At 44.8% G+C, this 12,635-nt stretch overlaps 1 protein-coding gene across 2 annotated transcripts in view; it reads right to left on the reverse strand.

Annotated features, from left to right (window-relative positions):
• LOC141152838 (serpin A3-3-like) overlaps nt 1–11,782 on the reverse strand; it is a 33,831-nt gene extending 22,049 nt beyond the window's left edge. The window contains exons 1-2 of one of the 2 annotated variants that reach the window (XM_073637493.1): nt 11,623–11,769; nt 11,252–11,267 (exon numbers count right to left, since the gene is read on the reverse strand). The gene's annotated coding sequence lies outside the window, so the exon portion shown is untranslated. Of the gene's footprint in view, nt 1–11,251; nt 11,268–11,622 lie in introns of both variants that reach the window. The other variant, XM_073637491.1, reaches the window with a different exon arrangement.
• Between the last annotated feature and the right edge of the window lie 853 nt (nt 11,783–12,635).

Below are 12,635 nucleotides of genomic sequence, written 5' to 3' on the forward strand. Positions count from 1 at the left end.
GAACAGAGGCAGAGGCGTCACAATCCGATACAACAGCTTTTTTCAACAGAGAGACATGAAATACCGGATTAATTCTCCAGGAGGTAGGAACCTCCAACCTAACAGCAGATTGGTTGACAACCTGAAGCACCTTAAAGGGCCCTACAAACTTGGGACCCAATTTCTTAGAAGGAATCCTCAACCGCAGATTCCTAGAGGACAACCAAACCATGTCACCAACAGCGAACAAAACCTCCTGTCGTTTCCTATCAAAGTAGTCCTTAGATTTTCTGTTGGCCTCCTGAAGATTACCACGCACATCCGTCCAAACTCTCTCCAAATCACCGGAAAAATTCTCCTCCTCAGGCATGGCAGATCCCAACTTGGAGAACGACCCAAACGACGGATGTCTCCCAGAACAACAAAAAAAAGGCGAACAACCAGCAGAAGAAGATGTATGATTGTTCAGAGCAAATTCAGCAAGTGGCAGAAACTCAGACCACCCCTCTTGATTGTCTGCCACAAAACAACGCAAGAACTGCTCAACATCCTGGTTTTTCCTTTCTGTCTGGCCATTAGATTCAGGATGATATCCGGACGAGAACGATAAATGAACTCCCAACCTGTCACAAAAGGCACGCCAAAAACGAGCCACGAACTGAGGACCCCTATCAGAAACAATGTCAGTAGGAACGCCATGAAGTCTGACAATTTCCTTGACAAAGGCCTTAGCGAGAGTTTTAGCGCAGGGCATTTTGACAAAGGGAACCAAGTGACACATCTTGCTAAAACGGTCCACGACCACCCAGATGACAGTAAAACCCTCAGAGGGGGGAAGGTCAGTTATAAAGTCCATAGCCAAATGTGTCCAAGGAGCACTGGGAACCTCCAAAGGACAAAGCAACCCCGCAGCAGGAGTATGTGAGGACTTAGATCTAGCACATATAGTACATTGACGCACCCACTTAATGACTTCCTTCTGCCATCCAGGCCACCAAAAACTGCGACCCACCAGTCTCTTGGTCTCAGAGATTCCGGGATGACCTGCCAACCGAGATTCGTGACACTCAACAAATAAATCTCTCCTAAAGGTCCCAGGCACAAACAACCTCCCATGGGGAGTTTTAGATGGGGCATTCTCCTGTGCTTTAAGAATCTCATCTTCCAAAACGGAGTCCAAAGCAGCTATCACAACACCTTCTTGTAAAATGTTCTCCTCTTTCTCAGCACCGACTATGGGAGAAAAACTGCGAGACAAGGCATCCGCCTTAACATTCTTAGTACCAGGGATGTAAGTAACGGAGAAATTAAACCGCGAGAAAAACAGTGCCCACCTAGCCTGACGGGCATTCAGGCGCTTGGCAGCATCAAGATATATCAGATTTTTATGATCCGTAAGAACCTCAACGGGAAATTTCGCACCTTCCAAGAAGTGGCGCCAGTGTTCAAATGCGAGTTTAATAGCCAATAATTCCCGATTACCAATATCGTAATTCAGTTCAGTCTCCGAAAATTTTTTTGAAAAAAAGGCACAGGGATGTAATCCATCCCTGTTATCCTGAGACAATACAATACTGCGCCAACCCCCACAGAGGAAGCATCAACCTCAACCAAAAACGGCTTAGTCACATCAGGCTGCATAAGGATGGGAGCAGAGGTGAACCTCTCCTTGAGATACACAAAAGCTTCAATGGCCTCAGAAGTCCACTGAACCGCATCAGCACCTTTCCTGGTGAGATCGGTCAGAGGTTTGACAATACTAGAAAATTTTTTTATGAATTTTCTGTAATAATTGGCGAAACCTAAAAACCTCTGTATCGATTTCAAACCAATAGGCCTAGGCCATTCCTGTACAGCTTGAACTTTAACCGGGTCCATCTCAAAACCTTCGCTGGAGATAATGTAACCCAAAAAACTAATTCTTTGTACAGCGAACTCACATTTCTCCAGCTTAGCAAAAAGAGAATTGTCCATTAACAACTGTAATACCTCACGTACGCTCCGCCAATGAGACTCCAGATCCGGCGAATAAATCAAAATGTCATCCAAATACACAACCACATTTTTGCCGATCAAAGGTCTCAGGATGTCATTAATAAGATTCTGAAAAAATGCAGGAGCATTAGTAAGACCAAAAGGCATAACGAGATTCTCAAAATGACCCACAGGAGTGTTAAAAGCAGTCTTCCATTCATCACCCTCCTTCATGCGCAACAGATTGTATGCCCCCTTAAGGTCAATTTTAGAGAACCACTTGGCCCCCATTAACTGGTTAAACAGATCAGGAATCAATGGCAGTGGGTAAGGATTGCGTACAGTAATTTTGTTAATCTCACGAAAATCCAGACAAGGACGTAAACCGCCGTCCTTTTTTTTTGCAAAAAAAAATCCAACCGCCACATGAGACTTAGAGGGCCTAATGTGACCGGCGGCCAAACTTGTCTGTATGTATTCCTCCAAAGCTTTCCTCTCAGGAATAGTAAGGTTAAATAAACGACTTTTAGGAAGAGTCGCTCCAGGGACAAATTCAATAGAACAATCATAGTCTCTATGGGGAGGCAAAACCTGCGATTCCTTCTCAGAAAAAACTCTCCAAAAATCCTGAATAGGAACAGGCAATTCTCCCCTATCCAAAGCTGCAATACGCCCGTTACAACACTTGTCATAACATTTATGGCTCCAGGATTTAATTTCATTGGTAGACCAATCCAGTACAGGATTGTGAAATTTTAACCAGGGCAATCCCAATATTACTGGAGAAGGCAAGTTATTCAAAACTACCAAATCCAATTTCTCATGGTGAACACCATTAATAGTGAGAGGAAATTCACAGACCTTGAGAGTAATATTCTTCAAAGGGGAACCATCCACAGAAACCACAGCAATGGGGGATGATAAAGGTTCGGGTTTTAAATTGAGTCTTTCCAAGAATCCCCCATCAATTACATTCAGAGTAGACCCACAATCAACAAACACCCGAAATTCCATTAATTTTTCCTGAGCAATCGTGGAAGCAGCTAAAAATACACCCTTGGAATTTAAACAGGCAATACGGGCATGACTGACCATTTTTTTTTCTTTCTTGATACGAAGCTCACAGCCTTTAATCAAATGACCAGATTTTCCGCAATAGAAACACAAGCCTTCAGAAAATCTACGGTCTTTTTCTTGAGAGCGAGGTGCCACCGATCCAATCTCCATCGGTTCACCACTGTTAGTACACACATTCTCATAACCAGAAACTGACATAGCAGAGGATTTGCTCTCATTAACCCTTGCACGCAGTCTCCTATCCACCCGTATAGCTAATTGCATAGCCTGTTGCAAATCTTCAGGTGTAGGATAAGCAATTAGCAGGTCTTTAACCCTTTCACTGAGCCCAGCAAGAAATAGACTTTTCAGAGCAGAATCGTTCCACCCTGTTTGAGTAGACCAACGACGGAAATGAGTACAATATTTTTCCACATTACCTGATCCCTGTTTCAAACGTCTCAACTCAGTCTCAGCTGATGCAACACGGTCAGGATCATCATATAATAGTCCCAAAGCAGAAAAAAAACTATCCACTGATCTGAAGCATGTATCACTAGGTTGCAAAGAAAAGGCCCACTCCTGAGGCTCTTTGCGCAAAAGTGACATTATGAACCCTATGCGCTGGGATTCATCCCCAGAGGACTTGGGTCTCAAACGAAAATACAATAAGCAAGCATTTTTAAATGAAAAAAATTCTCGATGTTCACCAAAAAATAAATCCGGCAAACATACCTTAGGCTCCAAGAAATGTGCTCCAGGACAGTTACTCACGTGCTGACGGAGCTCGGCCACCTCCAGAGAGAGTCCCTGCAGGCGATGAGCCAAATCCTGAACCGACACCATGATGGAACAGAAAAATCTTTCCTTAGAGAATTTGCGGGCTGGACTTACTGTTATGTTCTGCTACCAGAGCTAAGGAAAGAGAGGAAATCTGTCCCTACGATAGAACTCAGCTGAATCCCTACGATGTAACAGGGAACCTGATCCTGCGATCAGACCTGCTAAAGTCCTAAGCTAGTCTGTACGGAGACCTATAGATGTGGGGAAGGAATCCCTACAAGTACTAAGGACTGGGAGGAATATGGGACACCTCCTAACAGAAATAGTAGCAGACAGACGAACAAACAAAATATATAGAACATAGAGGTCCGTAGACCAAGCAAACTAACAGAGTAAGATACAGAGCACAGGCTAGCTAGAAAGTAGTTATACAATGAAGTCCAGCAAAGCCAGAAGGGCGGAGCAGGCTTAAATAGGCCAACAAGGTCATGTGACCAGCAAAGGAAAAAAAACCTATGAGCAAGGTTCTAACAGAGGGGACCATGCATACCAGGATTGGGGGTGAGGGGACCATGCATACCAGGATTGTGGGGTGAGGGGTACCACACATACCAGGATTGAGGGGGTGAGGGGACCATGCATACCAGGATTGGGGGGTGAGGGGTGCCATGCATACCAGAATAGGGATGAGGGTACCATACATACCAGGATAGGAATGTGTGGGGGTATCATGCATACCAGGATGTGGGATGGGGTGCCATGCATACTAGGATGAGGGATTGGGTGCCATGCATACTAGGTTTCTGGGATGAGGAAGCCATACATGCCAGAATTAGGATGAGGGGTGCCATGCATATCAGGATGAGGGGTACCATACATGCCAGAATAGGGATGAGGGGTACCATGCATACCAGGATGAGGGATGGGGTGCCATGCATATCAGGATGAGGGGTACCATACATGCCAGAATAGGGATGAGGGGTACCATGCATACCAGGATGAGGGATGGGGTGCCATGCATACCAGGATGAGGGGTACCATACATACCAGGATTGGGATGAGGGGTACCATGTATACCAGGATTGGGGGATGAGGGGCCCATGCATACCAGGACAGGGATGAGGAGTGCCATGTATACCAGGATTGGGGATGAGGGAGCCATGCATACCAGGATTGGGGATGAGGGGTGCCATGCATACCAGGATTGGGGATGAGGGGTGCCATGCATACCAGGATGGGGGTGAGGGGTGCCATGCATACCAGGATTGGGGATGAGGGGTGCCATGCATACCAGGATGGGGATGAGGGGTGCCATGCATACCAGGATGGGGCTGAGGGGTGCCATGCATACCAGGATGAAGGATACCATACATACCAGGATAGGGATGAGGTACCATGCATACCAGGATAGGGATGAGGAGTACCACACATACTAGGATTGGGGATGAGGGGTGCCACGCATAACAGAATTTGGCCTGAGGGGTGCCATACATACCAGGATTGGGGATGAGGGAGCCATGCATACAAGGATTGGGGGGTGAGGGGACCATGCATGTCAGGATTGGGGGGTGAGGGAATCATGCATACCAGGATGAGGGGCACCGCACATACCAGGATTGTGGGGTGATGGGACCATGCATACCAGGATTGTGGGGTGAGGGGATCATGCTTACCAGGATGAGGGGTACCACACATACCAGGATTGGGGGGTGAGGAGACCATGCATACCAGGATTGGGGGGTGAGGGTACCACACACACCAGGATTGTGGGGTGAGGGGATCATGCATACCAGGATTGTGGGGTGAGGGGACCATGCATACCAGGATTGGATGGTGAGGGGGCCATGCATACCAGGATTGGGGGGTGAGGGGACCATGCATACCAGGATTGGGGGGTGAGGGGACCATGTATACCAGGATTGTGGGGTGAGGGGTACCACACATACCAGGATTGGGGGGTGAGGGTACCACACACACCAGGATTGTGGGGTGAGGGGATCATGCATACCAGGATTGTGGGGTGAGGGGACCATGCATACCAGGATTGGATGGTGAGGGGACCATGCATACCAGGATTGGGGGGTGAGGGGACCATGCATACCAGGATTGGGGGGTGAGGGGACCATGCATACCAGGATTGTGGGGTGAGGGGTACCACACATACCAGGATTGGGGGGGGGGTGAGGGGACCATGCATACCAGGATTGGTGGGTGAGGGGACCATGCATACCAGGATTGGGGGGTGAGGGGTGCCATGCATACCAGAATGGGGATGAGGGTACCATACATACCAGGATAGGAATGTGTGGGGGTATCATGCATACCATGATGTGGGATGGGGTGCCATGCATACTAGGATGAGGGATTGGGTGCCATGCATACTAGGTTTCTGGGATGAGGAGGCCATACATACCAGAATTAGGATGAGGGGTGCCATGCATATCAGGATGAGGGGTACCATACATGCCAGAATAGGGATGAGGGGTACCATGCATACCAGGATGAGGGATGGGGTGCCATGCATATCAGGATGAGGGGTACCATACATGCCAGAATAGGGATGAGGGGTACCATGCATACCAGGATGAGGGATGGGGTGCCATGCATACCAGGATGAGGGGTACCATACATACCAGGATTGGGATGAGGGGTACCATGTATACCAGGATTGGGGGATGAGGGGCCCATGCATACCAGGACAGGGATGAGGAGTGCCATGTATACCAGGATTGGGGATGAGGGAGCCATGCATACCAGGATTGGGGATGAGGGGTGCCATGAATACCAGGATGGGGATGAGGGGTGCCATGCATACCAGGATTGGGGATGAGGGGTGCCATGCATACCAGGATTGGGGATGAGGGGTGCCATGCATACCAGGATGGGGGTGAGGGGTGCCATGCATACCAGGATGGGGGTGAGGGGTGCCATGCATACCAGGATGAAGGATACCATACATACCAGGATAGGGATAAGGTACCATGCATACCAGGATAGGGATGAGGAGTACCACACATACTAGGATTGGGGATGAGGGGTGCCACGCATAACAGAATTTGGCCTGAGGGGAGCCATGCATACCAGGATTGGGGATGAGGGAGCCATGCATACCAGGATTGGGGATGAGGGGTGCCATGCATACCAGGATTGGGGATGAGGGGTGCATGCATAACTGGATGTGGGTGAGGGGTGAATGCATAACTGGATGTGGGTGAGGGGTGCCATGCATACCAGGATTGGGTGGTGAGGGGACCATGCATACCAGGATTGGGTGGTGAGGGGACCATGCATACCAGGATTGGGGGGTGAGGGGACCATGCATACCAGGATTGGGGGGTGAGGGGTACCACACATACCAGGATTGGGGGGTGAGGGGACCATGCATACCAGGATGAGGGGTACCACACATACCATTATTGGGGGGGTGAGGGGATCATGCATACCAGGATTGGGGGGTGAGGGGTGCCATGCATACCAGGATGAGGGATACCATACAAACCAGGATAGGGATGAGGTACCATGCATACCTGTATAGGGATGAGGAGTACCACACATACCAGGATTGGGGATGAGGGGTGCCACGCATACCAGGATTGGGCATGAGGGGTGCCATGCCTTCTAGGATTGGGGTTGAGGAGTGCCATGCATACCAGAATTGGGGCTGAGGGGTGCCATGCATACCAGGATTGGGGCTGAGGGATGTCATGCATGCCAGAATAGGGATGAGGGGTGCCATGCATTACAGGATAGGGATGAGGGGTGCCATGCAAACCAGGATTGGGGGTGACGGATGCCATGCATGCCAGAATAGGGATGAGGGGTGCCATGCATTACAGGATAGGAATGAGGGGTGTCATGCATACCAGGATAGGATGGTAGGGACAGGAAGGGGGCAGCACAAATACCAGGAAGGGGGCAGCACATACCAGCATGGGAGACTATATACCAATAAAAATGCTCGCCAACCGGGCATATAATGGGTTCAATAGCTAGTAATAATATACAGGAGATACCCAGGTTATACCAGCTGTAAATATACAATTATATACAGGAGATACCCAGGTTATACCGGACGTACATATATAAATATATACAGGAGATACCCAGGTTATACCAGCGGTAAATCTATAATTATATACAGGAGATGCCCAGGTTATACCAGCTGTAGATATATAATTATGTTCAGGAGATGCCCAGGTTATACCAGCTGTACATTTATAATTATATACAGGAAATACCCAGGTTATACCAGCTGTACATATATAATTTTATACAGGAGATACCCAGGTTATACCAGCTTTACATGTATAATTATATTCAAGAGATGCCCAGGTTATACCAGCTGTACATATATAATTATATTCAGGAGATGCCCAGGTGATACCAGCTGTACATATATAATTATATACAGGAGATGTCCAGGTTATACCAGCTGTACATATATAATTATATACTGGAGATACCCAGGTTATACCAGCTGTACATATATAATTATATACAGGAGATGCCCAAGTTATACCAGCGGTACATCTATAATTATATACAGGAGATGCCCAGGTTATACCAGCTGTACATCTATAATTATATACTGGAGATGCCCAGGTTATACCAGCTGTACATCTATAATTATATACAGGAGATGCCCAGGTTATACCAGCTGTACATATATAATTATATACAGGAGATGCCCGGGTTATACCAGCTGTACATCTATAATTACATACAGGAGATGCCCGGGTTATACCAGCTGTACATCTATAATTACATACAGGAGATGTCCAGGTTATACCAGCTGTACATATATAATTACATACAGGAGATGCCCGGGTTATACCAGCTGTACATATATAATTATATACAGGAGATACCCAGGTTATACCAGCTGTACATCTATAATTATATACAGGAGATGCCCGGGTTATACCAGCTGTACATCTATAAATATATACAGGAGATGCCCGGCTTATATCAGCTGTACATCTATAATTACATACAGGAGATGTCCAGGTTATACCAGCTGTACATCTATAATTATATACAGGAGATGCCCAGGTTATACCAGCTGTACATATATAATTATATACAGGAGATGTCCAGGTTATACCAGCTGTACATATATAATTACATACAGGAGATGTCCAGGTTATACCAGCTGTACATCTATAATTACATACAGGAGATGTCCAGGTTATACCAGCTGTACAACTATAATTACATACAGGAGATGCCCAGGTTATACCAGCTGTACATATATAATTACATACAGGAGATGCCCGGGTTATACCAGCTGTACATATATAATTATATACAGGAGATGCCCAGGTTATACCAGCTGTACATCTATAATTACATACAGGAGATGTCCAGGTTATACCAGCTGTACATATATAATTATATACAGGAGATGTCCAGGTTATACCGGCTGTACATATATAATTATATACAGGAGATGCCCAGGTTATACCAGCTGTACATCTATAATTACATACAGGAGATGTCCAGGTTATACCAGCTGTACATCTATAATTATATACAGGAGATGTCCAGGTTATACCAGCTGTACATATATAATTATATACAGGAGATACCCAGGTTATACCAGCTGTACATCTATAATTATATACAGGAGATACCCAGGTTATACCAGCTGTACATCTATAATTACATACAGGAGATGCCCAGGTTATACCATCTGTACATCTATAATTACATACAGGAGATGCCCGGGTTATACCAGCTGTACATCTATAATTACATACAGGAGATGCCCAGGTTATACCAGCACGCTCCCTATCACTATGTGTTTAGCCCCCAGTTCTGTGGGATTCGGCAAGTGTTGAGGGCTTCGGTTGCCGCCGCCCGGTGATTACACATTGGGTTGGGTGTGAGATATTTGATCAGTCCTGTGGGGAGATTTGTGGGTAACTATGAGGGCGATTTCACTGGTAATTGACCAGGATGTGACCGGTGATGAGAGGTTTTCATGTTGGGGGGCTACAGGAGGTGCTGATCCCAGGGGGATATACTCAGGATGATGAAAGAACACAAAGGTCAGATCCTTAATGGTTATCTGCCCATGGATCAGTGTCACTTATTATGTCAGCAGCTCTATATGCTGTTTTATTATTGAGCACGACATGGCAATAGGTTTGTTTGTGCTGTGGACATTCTATGCTTATGTTATTGCTTTTCAAAGGTATTTGTTTTATCTTTATCACAATGGTGGTGGCGCTGTTGCATTGAAGTATATGCAAAAAGGATGCAGCTCTAATAGTGGTGACAAGTGATACTGCAGGTGATTTTTATAGTAATAGGTGAAAGTGACTAATGTGTAATATGTATTCTGTATCTCTTCTCCAAACACTTTAAAGACACATGTTATATGGAATATTTCTAAAGTAGGTATATTTACATCACTTCCTTAAAGGGATAGTACATCATTTTTTTTTCTGTCTGATGTCTGATGGTCAGTCACTCTAATAAAAATGGGCTGCAATTCCTAGAACAGACTCTTTTTGGGGGTGGTGGGTATTTTGGAGATTCTTTTTAAAATCTGGAACTCATTTAGGAGAACTACCAGAATATCCTGTATTTAAAAGATTTGGATCTTTGGGGGTATTTTTTTTTTTTACTTCGTTGCGTTTTTGGCTAAAAATAACTTTTTTTTTTTGCAGTTAGTGCAAAATTTTTAAGAACACGATTTGCCTTCTATAGCCTCTGTGCTGCACTGGCTATTACTGCAGAATGAGTTAACTGAGAATCCATCAGTGAGCTCCTTCTGACAGGAGGATTGTTATCTTCCTTCTGAGCTCACAAAGTTCTGCTTTAACTTTCATGTTAAAAACTCTCCCATCAGAAAGAGCTCGCTGATGGATTTTAGACAAAATTTGTAAGGCAACCCTATTGGGAAAATATTTTTTTTTTAGCTAAACATACATTTATTTAATTAAAAAAAAATTACCCCAAAAGGTATTCATATCCTTTAATTCTGTAGCAACCAATCAGAATCCATGTCCTAAATACAGAATTCAGCACAAGGATATTAAGGATGAATATAATTGGTTGTTAGGAGACCGCCAGAGCACTGGAGCAGGAAGTGTTATCATAGGGGCAGGCAGAATACTGATGAATCACTTCCGCAGTCTCTTATTTTTCCAAGCTAGAATATAACGATGTGTCCCTGACAATTGATACATGTGTGTTTTAGCACAGAAATGATGTAGTCTTTTATGGAGACCATCAGTAAGCTGGCTGATAAGTCCTTATGCATTGGTTGTGTAAATATTCTAAATGGCTAATCTGCAGGGTGCAATAAAGCATTAATGTTCTGCATTGATAGGGTTGTTTTCATGAGATTAACTCTTTAAGGAGCCAACAAGGTAATTAGACTACATTCAATCAGAACCCGATAGCGTCATGCAATCACATACTAATAATGCAGAATACAAAGCTGACCTACCTGCTCATGGTTTCCACTGCACAAAATAAAAATAGATTAATTAGTTAAAAAACAGCCAGATGGGGGTGACAGATGTAAGATGATAGAAAAGGGAGCATACAGTACAACACTTTTTGCCTTCCAGTACCTAACAATAATTTCCCAGTCCTATAAAATACTTTTTTTTTTTTATTCAGTATTTTGATACATTTTTTCCCCCAATATTCTCTTAAGGAATCAACATAAAATAAATCCTGGATTACAAAATATTTGTTATAATTTAATGAATAGAAATGAATTCACAAAATAGATTTTTGTATCTGCGTCCAAAAGTATCAAAACGTGAAGGATTCATAGATGAAGCGGAGAGACGGATTGTGAGTGACGCTCACCTGTAACTTCAGAGCATCGGTGTCCGATTCTGATATCCGCCTCCTATAAATCCCTCTATTTATTGACTGACGATGGGAAACATTTAAGCAAACATTGTTTCATTGCTAAGTCTAATTTTTCGAGTCTCCCTCCCTTGAAGTAAACACAAAAGAAAATAAGATTCTGCAATGAGGGAATTCAATGACGTGAGAAAGGAGCGGAAGCGAAGGGTGGGGGTGGGTAGGGTGCAAGAAGAGGTGAATTACTAAGAAATCGGATTAAGAGAAAAGCAAATACAGTGCTTGCCAAAAGTATTGGCACCCCTGCAATTCTGTCAGATAATACTCAGTTTCTTCCTGAAAATGATTGCAATCACAAATTCTTTGGTATTATTATCTTCATTTAATTTGTCTTCAATGAAAAAAACACAAAAAGAATTGTCCTAAAGCCAAATTGGATACAATTCCACACCAAACCTAAAAAAGGGGGTGGACAAAAGTATTGGCACTGTTTGAAAAATCATGTGATGCTTCTCTAATTCGTGTTATTAACAGCACCTGTAACTTACCTGTGGCACCTAACAGGTGTTGGCAATAACTAAATCACACTTGCAGCCAGTTAACATGGATTAAAGTTGACTCAACCTCTGTCCTGTGTCCTTGTGTGACCACATTGAGCATGGAGAAAAGAAAGAAGACCAAAGAACTGTCTGAGGACTTGAGAAACCAAATCGTGAGGAAGCATGAGCAATCTCAAGGCTACAAGTCCATCTCCAAAGACCTGAATGTTCCTGTGTCTTCCGTGCGCAGTGTCATCAAGAAGTGTAAAGCCCACGGCACTGTGGCTAACCTTCCTAGATGTGGACGGAAAAGAAAAATTGACGAGAGATTTCAACGCAAGATTGTGCGGATGGTGGATAAAGAACCTCGACTAACATCCAAACAAGTTCAAGCTGCCCTGCAGTCCGAGGGTGCAACAGTGTCAACCCGTACTATCCGTCGGCGTCTGAATGAAAAGGGACTGTATGGTAGGA

This window comes from Phyllobates terribilis, unplaced genomic scaffold (genome assembly GCF_046119375.1).
Source record: "Phyllobates terribilis strain yellow unplaced genomic scaffold, ASM4611937v1 Scaffold_7__3_contigs__length_470593459, whole genome shotgun sequence".
Taxonomy (NCBI): Eukaryota; Metazoa; Chordata; class Amphibia; order Anura; family Dendrobatidae; genus Phyllobates; species Phyllobates terribilis.